Genomic DNA, 13,395 nt, shown 5'->3' with positions numbered 1-13,395 from the left:
TTTAATAACATCACTAGAGTAGCACATAGATGAATTGTGATACAAAACTCATATGAATCTCAATCATGTAAGGCAGCTCATGAGATCATTGTATTGAAGTACATAGGAGAGAGATTAACCACATAGCTACCGGTACAGCCCCTTAGCCTCGATGGAGAACTACTCCCTCCTCATGGGAGACAGCAGCGGTCATGAAGATGTCGGTGGAGATGGCAGCGGTGTCGATGGAGAAGCCTACCGGGGGCACTTCCCCGTCCCGGCGGCGTGCCGGAACAGAGAGTTTTGTCCCCCAGATCTTGGCTTCGCGATGGCGGCGGCTCTGGATGGTTTCTCGTACCGTGGCTTTTCCGTATCGAAGATTTAGGTCAGGGACCTTTAAATAGGCGAAGAGGCGGAGTCAGAGGGTCGACGAGGCGGTGACACACTAGGGGGGCGCGTCCAAGGCCTGGGCCGCGCCACCCTGTCTTCTGGGCCCACAGGGCCCTCCTCTGGCGGCTCTCGGGTGTTCTGGAAGCTTCGTGTGATTCTAAGATGCTGGGCGTTGATTTCGTCCAATTCCGAGAATATTTCCTTACTAGGATTTCTGAAACCAAAAACAGCAGAAAACAGGAACTGGCACTTCGGCATCTCATCAATAGGTTAGTTCCGGAAAACGCATAAAAACGATATAAAGTGTGAACAAAACATGTAGGTATTGTCATAAAACAAGCATGGAACATAAGAAATTATCGATACGTCGGAGACGTATCAGCATCCCCAAGCTTAGTTCCTACTCGTCCCTGAGTAGGTAAATGATAAAAGATAATTTCTGAAGTGACATGCTACTTACATAATCTTGATCATACTATTGTAAAGCATATGAGATGAATGCAGCGATTCTAAGCAATGGTAAAGACAATGAGTAAACAAATGAACCATAAAGCAAAGACTTTTCATGAATAGTACTTTCAAGACAAACATCAATAAGTCTTGCATAAGAGTTAACTCATAAAGCAATAAATTCATAGTAAATGTATTGAAGCAACACAAAGGAAGATTAAGTTTCAACGGTTGCTTTCAACTTGTAACATGTATATCTCATGGATAGTTGTCAATGCATAGCAATATAACAAGTGCAATAAGCAAGCATGTAAGAATCAATGCACAGTTAACACAAGTGTTTGCTTCTAAGATAGAGAGAAATGGGTAAACTGACTCAACATAAAAGTAGAAGAAAGGCCCTTCGCAGAGGGAAGCATTGATTGCTATGTTTGTGCTAGAGCTTTGGTTTTGAAAACAAGAAACAATTTTGTCAACGGTAGTAATAAAGCATATGCATCATGTAAATTATATCTTACAAGTTGCAAGCCTCATGCATAGTATACCAATAGGGCCCGCACCTTGTCCTAATTAGCTCGGATTACCTGGATTATCACCGCAATACATATGTTTTAACCAAGTGTCACAAAGGGGTACCTCTATGCCGCCTGTACAAAGGTCTAAGGAGAAAGCTCGCATTGGATTTCTCGCTTTTGATTATTCTCAACTTAGACATCCATACCGGGACAACATAGACAACAGATAATGGACTCCTCTTTAATGCTTAAGCATTCAACAACAATTAATTTTCTCATATGAGATTGAGGATATTTGTCCAAAACTGAAACTTCCACCATGGATCATGACTTTAGTTAGCGGCCCAATGTTCTTCTCTAACAATATGCATGCTCAAATCATTCAACTCATGGTAAATCGCCCTTATTTCAGACAAGACGAACATGCATAGCAACTCACATGATATTCAACAAAGAGTAGTTGATGGCGTCCCCAGGAACATGGTTATCGCACAACAAGCAACTTATAAGAGATAAAATGCATAAGTACATATTCAATACCACAATAGTTTTTAGGCTATTTGTCCCATGAGCTATATATTGCAAAGATAAAGGATAGAAATTTAAAGGTAGCACTCAAGCAATTTACTTTGGAATGGCGGAGAAATACCATGTAGTAGGTAGGTATGGTGGACACAAATGGTATAGTGTTTGGTTCAAGGATTTGGATGCACGAGAAGTATTCCCTCTCAATACAAGGCTTAGGCTAGCAAGGCTATTTGAAACAAACACAAGTATGAACCGGTACAGCAAAACTCACATAAGAACATATTGCAAGCATTATAAGACTATACATTGTCTTCCTTGTTGTTCAAACACTTTACTAGAAAATATCTAGACCTTGGAGAGACCAATCATGCAAACCAAATTTTAGCAAGCTCTATGTATTTCTTCACTAATAGGTGCAAAGTATATGATGCAAGAGCTTAATCATGAGCATAACAATTGCCAAGTATCAAGTTATTCAAGACATCATACCAATTACTACATGTAGCATTTCCCATTTCCAACCATATAACAATTAACGAAGCAGTTTCAACCTTTGCCATGAAAATTAAAATCTAAGAACACATGTGTTCATATGAACCAGCGGAGCGTGTCTCTCTCCCACACAAGCATTTATTCAAACAAAAACAAAAACAAAAACAAACAGACGCTCCAAGTAAAGTACATAAGATGTGGCCGAATAAAAAATATAGTTTCAAGAGAAGGAACCTGATAATTTATCGATGAAGAAGGGGATGCCTTGGGCATCCCCAAGCTTAGACGCTTGATTCTTGTTGAAATATGCAGGGGTGAACCACCGGGGCATCCCCAAGCTTAGAGCTTTCACTCTTCTTGATCATATTGTATCATCCTCCTCTCTTGACCCTTGAAAACTTCCTCCACACCAAACTCAAAACAACTCATTAGAGGGTTAGTGCATAATCAAAAATTCACATGTTCAGAGGTGACACAATCATTCTTAACACTTCTGGACATTGCCCAAAGCTACTGGAAGTCAATGGAACAAAGAAATCCATCCAACATAGCAGAAGAGGCAATGCGAAATAAAATGCAGAATCTGTCAAAACAGAACAGTCCGTAAAGACGAATTTCTAAGAGGTACCAGACTTGCTCAAATGAAAATGCTCTAATTGAATGAAAGTTGCGTACATATCTGAGGATCACTCACCTAAATTGGCAGAATTTTCTGAGTTACCTACAGAAAATTACGCCCAGATTCGTTACAGCAAGAAATCTGTTTCTGCGCAGTAATCCAAATCTAGTATGAACCTTACTATCAAAGACTTTACTTGGCACAACAATGCAACAAAACTAAGATAAGGAGAGGTTGCTACAGTAGTAACAACTTCCAAGACTCAAATATAAAACAAAGTTGCTGTAGCAAAATAAACACATGGGTTGTCTCCCAAGAAGTTCTTTCTTTATAGCCATTAAGATGGGCTCAGCAGTTTTAATGATGCACTCGCAAGAAATAGTATTTGAAACAAAAGAGAGCATCAAGAGGAAAATTCAAAACAAATTTAAGCCTAACATGCTCCTATGAAAAGGAATCTTGTAAATAAACAAGTTCATGAAGAGCAAAGTGACAAGCATAGGAAGATAAAACAAGTATAGCTTCAAAAATTTCAGCACATAGAGAGGTGTTTTAGTAACATGAAAATTTATACAACCATATTTTCCTCTCTCATAATAACTTTCAGTAGCATCATGAGCAAACTCAACAATATAACTATCACATAAAGCATTCTTATCATGAGTCTCATGCATAAAATTATTACTACTCCCAACATAAGCATAGTCATTCTTATTAATTGTAGTGGGAGCAAATTCAACAAAGTAGCTATCATTATTATTCTCATCATCAAATATAGGAGGCATATTGTAATCATAATCAAATTTATCCTCCATAACAGGCGGCACCAAAAGACCACTATCATTATAATCATCATAAATAGGAGGTAAAGTATCATCAAAGTAAATTTTCTCCTCAATGCTTGGGGGACTAAAAAGATCATGCTCATCAAAACTAGCTTCCCCAAGCTTAGAATATTCCATATCATTAGCAACAATGGTATTCAAAGTGTTCATACTAATATGTTCCATGGGTTTTTTAATTTTCGAATCAAACCATCCATGTCTTAACTCAGGAAAAAGAATAAAAAGCTCCATGTTGCTTTCCATTATGCCTTACTAGTGTAAAACAAGAAACAAAAAGATGCAATTGTAGGATCTAAAGGAAATAGCTTCGAGTACTTACAATGGCGCTGGAAAATAGCTTAGTAGCCAAGATCCGGAGTGTGAGTACCTTTTACCTTTCCTCCCCGGCAACGGCGCCAGAAAAGTGCTTGATGTCTACGGGTGCTTCTATTCTTGTAGACAGTGTTGGGCCTCCAAGAGCAGAGGTTTGTAGAACAACAGCAAGTTTCCCTTAAGTGGATCACCCAAGGTTTATCGAACTCAGGGAGGAAGAGGTCAAAGATATCCCTCTCATGCAACCCTGCAACCACAAAGCAAGAAGTCTCTTGTGTCCCCAACACACCTAATACACTTGTCAGATGTATAGGTGCACTAGTTCGGCGAAGAGATAGTGAAATACAGGTGGTATGAATATATGTGAGCAGCAGTAACGGCACCAGAAAATAGCTTGATGCTACAACTGGCGTGTGGTTGATGGTGGTAATATTGCAGCGGTACGGATGCGATAGAGAACAAGAAACAAGCAGCGATAGCAGTAGTTGGAAACAAGGCCTAGGGATTATACTTTCACTAGTGGACACTCTCAACATTGATCACATAACAGGATAAATAGATAAATGCTATACTCTACACTCTCTTGTTGGATGATGAACACCACTAATTGTGTAGGATTACACGAACCCTCAATGCCGGAGTTAACAAGCTCCACAATATTTGATATTGATATTTAAATAACCTTAGAGTGCATGATAGATCAACACAACTACACCAAGTACTAACATAGCATGCACACTGTCACCATCACACTATGAAGGAGGCATAGATCGCATCAATACTATCATAGCAATAATTAACTTCATAATCTACAAGGGATTACAATCATAACCTACGCCAAGTACTACACGATGCACACACTGTCACCATTACACCGTGCAGGAGGAATAGACTACTTTAATAACATCACTAGAGTAGCACATAGATGAATTGTGATACAAAACTCATATGAATCTCAATCATGTAAGGCAGCTCATGAGATCATTATATTGAAGTACATAGGAGAGAGATTAACCACATAGCTACCGGTACAGCCCCTTAGCCTCGATGGAGAACTACTCCCTCCTCATGGGAGACAGCAGCGGTGATGAAGATGTCGGTGGAGATGGCAGCGGTGTCGATGGAGAAGCCTTCCGGGGGCACTTCCCTGTCCCGGCGGCGTGCCGGAACAGAGAGTTCTGTCCCCCAGATCTTGGCTTCGCGATGGCGGCGGCTCTGGATGGTTTCTCGTACCGTGGCTTTTCCGTATCGAAGATTTAGGTCAGGGACCTTTAAATAGGCGAAGAGGCGGAGTCGGAGGGTCGACGAGGCAGTGACACACTAGGGGGGCGCGACCAAGGCCTGGGCCGCGCCACCCTGTCGTCTGGGGCCCACAGGGCCCTCCTCTGGCGGCTCTCGGGTGTTCTGGAAGCTTCGTGTGATTCTAAGATGCTGGGCGTTGATTTCGTCCAATTCCGAGAATATTTCCTTACTAGGATTTCTGAAACCAAAAACAGCAGAAAACAGGAACTGGAACTTCAGCATCTCGTCAATAGATTAGTTCCGGAAAACGCATAAAAACGATATAAAGTGTGAACAAAACATGTAGGTATTGTCATAAAACAAGCATGGAACATAAGAAATTATCGATACGTCGGAGATGTATCAAGTACCGTTTGGTGTGCCACGGGTAGTGTCCACAGTCGTGGCATACCATGTGGTGCGCCAAGGTTATATTTTTAAATTTTGAATCTTTGCGGAAAAAAATCGAATTTTTTCTGAGAATTTTTTGTGGAAGTAATTTATTTAATTTTCTGTCCGATGATGTTATGTGCTGGTCGTTGCTCGTGATGACCCCTAAGCCTAGCTCGCTGAGGTGGTGTCCGGAGGCAGGCGGTGCCTTAGATGAGGGAGGAGCGGGGCCGACAGCAACAACCTTGCGGTGGCAGAGACAAGAGAGGAGGCACCAACATCGGGTTGAAAGAGAGAGAGAGGTAGGAAGAAGAGAGGTTGGGTGAGAGATTAGATGAGAAAAAATAGAGAGGATGAGCAAGAAGAGAGAGACGGTGAGAGGATGTCTACCTTACATTGACCAATAAGAAGGCACAATCAAGAGAACATTGATCGCGTGCTTCTTTACAGATATGGGGAGCCATTGGATCGTGCAACAGGATCTAGGGCTCCCCAGTATACCCGTGACGCACCTGTACTTACGATGTGCCACGAGTAAGTTTTGCCCCTTTAGGATTTTTTTCAGCAAAATCTAAAACCTCTAGAAACTCTATTTTCCCTTTTGAATTTTAGAATTCTAAAAAAAGGTAAACACACGTATGTAACTTTTATTGCAAATGATTTTTCATATAATTCTCCATAACATCTTTTATTATCTATTATTTTTTATGGTTTTAATTTTATATGAAAGGTTTACTGAAAGTAAACTAGCAATGCAAACAAGAATAGAAGCCTAGTGCTCCGCTCCCCGGCAACGGCGCCAGAAAAGTATCTTGATAACCCTGAAGTGCAGGGGATCACCGTAGTACAATTCGATAAGTATTTGAGTGTCGAACCCACGAGGAGCTGAAGGTAAACTATCTATTCTCCAAATCCCTAAAATAAAATGCAAAGAAGTAAAATCAATGCAATATAAGTAAAATGATATGAAGTGGAGTAGGAGGAAGTAACTCAAGGAAGTAAGTGTCTTGCAAATTTCTATTTCATTTGTGTGCTTGTCATAATTAGTGAAGCTTAGTATAGTCTTTTTAGTCTTTTCTTCTAGAGAGGAGCCATAGATATGTGCACCCATTGATATGACCAATTGCACCTCTAGTGATTGATCCCAAGGCCAGTTAAAAAAGGGAATTATTAAGACATAAAGTCCAACCACCGTTGTAATTTTAAAGGTCCCCATAGTTATACCCCCCATGTATTAACCATGAATCATTATAATATGAATCTAAGAATTGGAACATGGTTTCTGTCAAGCTCAATCTGTCCCTCCTCCTATCATCATGCAACGGTGACAACCTCATATATTCCCCAACATATGTGTGCACTCATTTATCAGTACAAGAGATCATCATAGAAGATAACAAATGCTCATATGCAACCATCACAAATTATCTCACAATTTCCAAGAACAAGAAAGTACTCAAACAAAGACATAAAAGTACAAAATATCATGGAAAAGTGATAGATTGCAATACACATCATGTTTGCCAAGATAGTAAAAACGGGTAGATGAAGGTGGTGCTGACGGTGTTGATGAAGAGGCGCAGCCCTTGCAGGAGATGGTGATGAATATCCCCGTGGCGGCGTCCACGGGAGGAGGCGACAACGTCCTGAGGGGCGGTGGCTTCCCTTGGGGGAAGCGTCTCCCACTACAAGAAAAGTTCAAATACACAACGTCCGAAAATCGTCCACTAAGGCCCATTTTTCGTCGTCTATGGGCCTAACCCGACGATATGGGTTCTGTGGTCGAAACTGCGTCAGGCAAAGTCCTACCACGTTTTTTTCGGTCCGTCGCGTTCGGGCGCCCTTCCGCCACGGAAAATCCGACCGTTGCAGATGTGTTTTCGGGAGCCCGTTGACTGCTGACGTCATGCAAACTGACACGTGGCAAACGCCGTTAACTGGCAGTTAACGGCGTTAACCGGCAGAAACCCCGTGGTAGATGGTAGGCCCACACGAGGCCAGCCACGCCTTAAGCGGGCCGGCCTATTTAGTTTGTCGGCCAGGCCAGCTAACTTAGTTTGACCGGTCAACTATATAGCTGGGCTGGTCCAGTAGTTACGTGGGCCGGGCCTAACCTCTAAGGTTGACTAGTCAAAATTTAAATGGGCCAGCCCACTAAGCATGTGGGCCGGGCCGAATGCACTCGTTTGACCGGTCAACAGGCAAAAGGGTTGGCCCACTAGACATGTGGGGCCCACTTTCTGTTATCGGGCCGGCCCATTTAACAAGTGAGGACCACCACAAAGCAAGTGGGCCGGCCCAAGAAGTTAGTGGGCTGGCCCAATTAGCATGTGGGTCCCACTTTCCTGCTATCGGGCCGGGCCATTTAGTAAGTGGGGTCCACCATAGATCAAGTGGGCTGGCCCAACAAGCTAGTGGGCCGGCCCAAAAAACACAGGTGGGTCCCACTTTCCTTCTGTTGGGCCGGCCCATTAAACAAGTGGGGTCCACCATATAGCAAGTGGGCTGGCCAAACAAGATAGTGTGCCGGCCCAATAAGCAGGTGGGGCCCACTTTCATGTAACCGGGCCAGCCCAGTTATAAAGTGGGGTCCACCATAAAGCAAGTGGGTTGGCCCAATAGGTTGGCGGGCCGGCCCAATAATAAAAGGGGGGCCCACTATCATGTTAACGGGCTGGCCCAAGTAGCCTGTGGGACCCATCGGGTTGGCCCAATAAGTAGATGGGTCCCACTTTCCTGTTACCGGGCCGGCCCGGCTAGTGAGTGGGTTCCACTTAAAGGAATTGGGCTGGCCCAATAAGTAAGTGGGCCAACCCAAAATGAAAGTGGGTCCCACACTACTGTAATTGGGCCGGCCCACTAAGTTGTGGGTCCCTGGTTGTTTGACTAGTCAACTTGCATTCTGGGCCAGCCAAATTAGGCTTATGAGAAGGCACATTAAATTTCATGAGCCTAAAATCTGATATCAATGATACACACAATTACATACACAAATAAAATAACTGCGAAATATACAAGGCAATTAATGTGCCCAAATAAAAAAATTACATATAATCATGGAGGACTTCTGTTAGCATCATCAATAACACGTTGACATTTGGCAATCACCTTAATTGAATCTTGTGTACTCTTTGTCAACATATCAGCTACAGATCTTAAAGCAGCAATACCATGTCTTTCATACAGCACAGCCTTGAGATATTTACTGTTTGATGAAAGGAATGGTCTAGGTTGACGACTATGAGAGGATGCATCAGAAGAAAGATTAGAACTTTTTGTGGGCCTCTCTTCTGATGAAGATTGCTTCATCACAACTGCATTCTGATAATAATGCAAAAAAAGTTAAATGATGAACTATGCAAACATGTATTAAGCATTGTCGATATGAGATAGTCACAAGTACTAAGCACAGAATTACATTATATCGTTGCATAGGCTCACCCCGGAACCTTTTTTCCCCTCTATCTTCTACTAAGGACTTCTTCATTACAACTGCATTCTAGTAATATTGCAAACATAGTTACAACAGTGAACTATTCAAACATTTATTATGCAATGTAGATATAAGATAATAATAAGTTGCATAAATAAGACAATGTATGGAACTTGTACTAAGCACAGACTTACATCATAATGTTGCACAGGGTCGCTACAGATCCTTTTTTGGCGACTATCTTCTAATGATGACTGCTTCATTACAACTGCATTCTGGTAATATTGCAAACATAGTTACAACAATTAACTATTCAAAAATGTATTATGCAATGTAGAGATCAGATAACAGCATGTAGCAGAAATAAGCACAAGATAAGATATGATACATGTACTAAGCACATACTGGCTTTCTGCAGGTCCTTCTCTTGCGTGCACTAGTCGTGGTCGACATTGAAGGAGATATGCCCAAGAGGCAATAATAAAAGTGGTTATTATATATCTTTATGTTTATGATAAATGTTTATATGTTATGCTATAATTGTATTAACCGAAACATTAGTACATGTGTGATATGTAGACAACAAAGAGTCCCTAGTATGCCTCTTAACTAGCTTGTTGATTAATGGATGATTAGTTTCATAATCATGAACATTGGATGTTATTAATAACAAGGTTATGTCATTGTATGAATGATGTAATGGACACACCCAATTAAGCGTAGCATAAGATCACGTCATTAAATTATTTGCTATAAGCTTTCGATACATAGTTACCTAGTCATTATGACCATGAGATCATGTAAATCACTTATGCCGGAAAGGTACTTTGATTACACCAAACACCACTGCGTAAATGGGTGGTTATAAAGGTGGGATTAAGTATCTGGAAATTATGAGTTGAGGCATATGGATCAATAGTGGGATTTGTCCATCCCGATGACGGATAGATATACTCTGGGCCCTCTCGGTGGAATGTCGTCTAATGTCTTGCAAGCATATGAATAAGTTCATAAGAGACCACATACCACGGTACGAGTAAAGAGTACTTGTCAGGAGACGAGGTTGAACAAGGTATAGAGTGATACCGATGATCAAACCTCGGACAAGTAAAATATCGCGTGACAAAGGGAATTGGTATCGTATGTGAATGGTTCATTCGATCACTGAAGTCATCGTTGAATATGTGGGAGCCATTATGGATCTCCAGATCCCGCTATTGGTTATTGGTTGGAGTGAGTACTCAACCATGTCCGCATAGTTCGCGAACCGTAGGGTGACACACTTAAGGTTTGATGTTGAAATGGTAGAACTTGAATATGGAATGGAGTTCGAATATTTGTTCGGAGTCCCGGATGAGATCCCGGACATCACGAGGAGTTCCGGAATGGTTCGGAGAATAAGATTCATATATAGGAAGTCATATTCCAAGTTTGGAAATGATCCGGTGCATTTATGACAGGTTCTAGAAGGTTCTAGAAAAGTCCGGAAGAAATCACCATGGAAAGTAGAGTCCCGGAGGGACTCCACCTTGCATGGCCAGCCAACCCTAAAGGGGAGGAGTCCAAGGTGGACTCCCCAAGGGTGGCCGGCCAACCCCCCTCATGGAAGGGGGGAATCCCACCCCAAGTGGGATTCCCACCTTGGGTAGGTTTCCCTACACATGGAAGGTTTTTGGTTCGGGTCTTATTCGAAGACTTGTAGTCCAACACTTGGGGCTTCCACCTATATAATGAGGGGCTTAGGAGAGGGGGCTGACCACCACAAGCCCATATCTTGGCCGCACCCCTAGGTGGCCGGCCACCCCCTCTCCCAAACCCTAGCCGCCCCCTCTCTCCTCCTCTTCTCCCGCACGCTTAGCGAAGCTCCGCCGGAGATCTCCACCGCCACCGCCACCACGCCGTCGTGCTGCCGGATTCAAGGAGGAGCTACTACTTCCGCTGCCCGCTGGAACGGGGAGAAGGACGTCGTCTTCATCAACACCGAACGTGTGACCGAGTACGGAGGTGCTGCCCGATCGTGGCACCGTGATCAAGATCTTCTACGCGCTTTTGCAAGCGGCAAGTGATCGTCTACCGCAGCAATAAGAGCCTACTCTTATAGGCTTTGGAAATCTTCAAGGGTTAGTCTTGATCATCCCCTCATTGCTCCCGTCTTCTAGATTGCATCTTGGCTTGGATTGCGTTCTCGCGGTAGGAAAATTTTTGTTTTCTATGCAACGAATCCCTACAATGGTATCAGAGCCAGGTCTATGCATAGATGGTTGCACGAGTAGAACACAATGGTTTTGTTGGCGTTGATGCTCTTGTTATCTTTAGTTTGAGTACTTTGCATCTTTGTGGCATAGTGGGATGAAGCGGCTCGGACTAACTTTACATGACCGCGTTCATGAGACTTGTTCCTCGTTCGACATGCAACTTGTATTGCATAAGAGGCTTTGCGGGTGTCTGTCTCTCCTACTATAGTGAAGATTCAATTTACTCTTCTATTGAAAACATTAGTATCAACGTTGTGGTTCATGTTCGTAGGTAGATTAGATCTCTCTCGAAAACCCTAAACCACGTAAAATATGCAAACCAAATGAGAGACGTCTAACTTGTTTTTGCAGGGTTTGGTGATGTGATATGGCCATAATGTGATGATGAATATGTATGAGATGATCATTATTGTATTGTGACAACCGGTAGGAGCCTTATGGTTGTCTTTAAATTTCATGTTGAGTAGTATTTCAAAGTAGTTGTAATAGTTGCTACATGGAGGACAATCATGAAGATGGCGCCATGGACCTTGATGCTACGCCGACGATGATGGAGATCATGCCCGAAGATGATGGAGATCATGTCCGTGCTTTGGAGATGAAGATCAAAGGCGCAAAGACAAAAGGGCCATATCATATCACATATGAACTGCATGTGATGTTAATCCTTTATGCATCTTATTTTGCTTAGATCGCGACGGTAGCATTATAAGATGATCCCTCACATTAATATCAAGATAATAAAGTGTTCTCCCCTCGTATGCACCGTTGTACAGTTCGTCGTTTCGAAGCATCTCGTGATGATCGGATGTGATAGATTCAACGATTCACATACAACGGGTGTAAGCCATGTTGCACACGCGGAATACTTGGGTTTGCTTGATGAGCCTAGCATGTACAGACATGGCCTCGGGACAACAGAAACCGAAAGGTTGAACATGAGTCATATGGATGATATGATCAACATGTTGATGTTCACCATTGAAGCTACATCATCTCACGTGATGATCGGTTTTGGTGTAGTGGATGTGGATCGTGTACCACTTAACAACTATGAGGGATGTTGTATTAAGTGGGAGTTCATTAGTAATTAGATTAAAATATGAACTAATTATCATAAACATAGTCTGAGTAGTATTTTGAATTAATTTTGTAGTATTGGCATCCGTTTTTCTACCATGCGCTAGTCTTGTTATTGAGATAGAAATACTGTTAAAATCTGACAAGAAACTTTACGGACTGGTACCGTATTGTTAAAGAATCAAGAAGTGATTAAGTCCTATAGCAAACTTTTAGTAAACCTCACATTGTTGATTCAAAGAGCTATGGTTGCAATTAGTATATAAAGTTATCTTGTCTCCGTGAAACTTGAAGTTCAAATCTGTTTGAAAAGTAAGGAGCTGAAAATTTAGTTTTCAGAAATAATCAAGGTATGAGATATATGTGATATCTAAGACCTTATTGCAAGATGATAGAATATAATTTGGTGAGACTACATAAACTCATAAGTTTTATGGGAATGTACGAAGGTTAAAGACGCAAGACGTCCCAATCCTCCAACTATTGGGGCACTAACGATATTCGCATATCCATGAAGTTATCATCCTTAGTATGCACCGTTGCTAAAGACTCGTCGTATCGAAGCATCACGTGATGATCGAGTGTGATAGATTCTACGTGTGCATACAACGGGTGCAAACCAGATTTACACATGCGAATACTAAGGTTAAACTTTATGAGCCTAGCATGTACAGACATGGTCTCAGAAAGTTTTCATGAATTGATGGATAAAATTATGAGTGAAATTGTTCATCGTATTACAAAGTTACTAATAGTGAAATCTAGAACACTTGTCATATGATGATCAACTTCAAAATAAGAACCTCAAGGTTATTGGTATTAGACC

This window comes from Lolium perenne, chromosome 2 (assembly GCF_019359855.2).
Source record: "Lolium perenne isolate Kyuss_39 chromosome 2, Kyuss_2.0, whole genome shotgun sequence".
NCBI lineage: Eukaryota > Viridiplantae > Streptophyta > Magnoliopsida > Poales > Poaceae > Lolium > Lolium perenne.
This window is presented reverse-complemented; position numbering follows the sequence as displayed.